This window comes from Anarrhichthys ocellatus, unplaced genomic scaffold, assembly GCF_004355925.1.
Source record: "Anarrhichthys ocellatus isolate YVR2014 unplaced genomic scaffold, GSC_Weel_1.0 scaffold70, whole genome shotgun sequence".
NCBI classification, from domain to species: Eukaryota; Metazoa; Chordata; class Actinopteri; order Perciformes; family Anarhichadidae; genus Anarrhichthys; species Anarrhichthys ocellatus.
Genome location: NW_022280100.1, coordinates 278,079 through 278,429, shown reverse-complemented (window position 1 = coordinate 278,429; position 351 = coordinate 278,079).

Here is a 351-nt window from a genome sequence, read left to right as displayed (position 1 = left end):
GAAAAACATGTGCACAGAGGTAACTTAATTGAATATGATACTGGATTCTGGACGGTGACAGACTGGCTTTATGTCCAGAGTCCTTCAGACTTTTTGATAAGACTGAAAGACTATCTAGCATTACATCGTTTTAGTTGTCTATATTGGTCCTGTGATTTGGGTTTCTAGGTTTTGGGTTTTCTGTTTCATTTTGATATACTCACCTTTTGTCATGTCTGGTTTTATTTCCCTGCCCGGGCCTGATTTGTTCCTGACTGTGTCTAATCATTACAAAAAGCTGCAGTCAAGTCAGACACTTTCCTGCAGCCTTCAAAGAATACAGGAAATCATGGACGTATTCACATTCTGTTA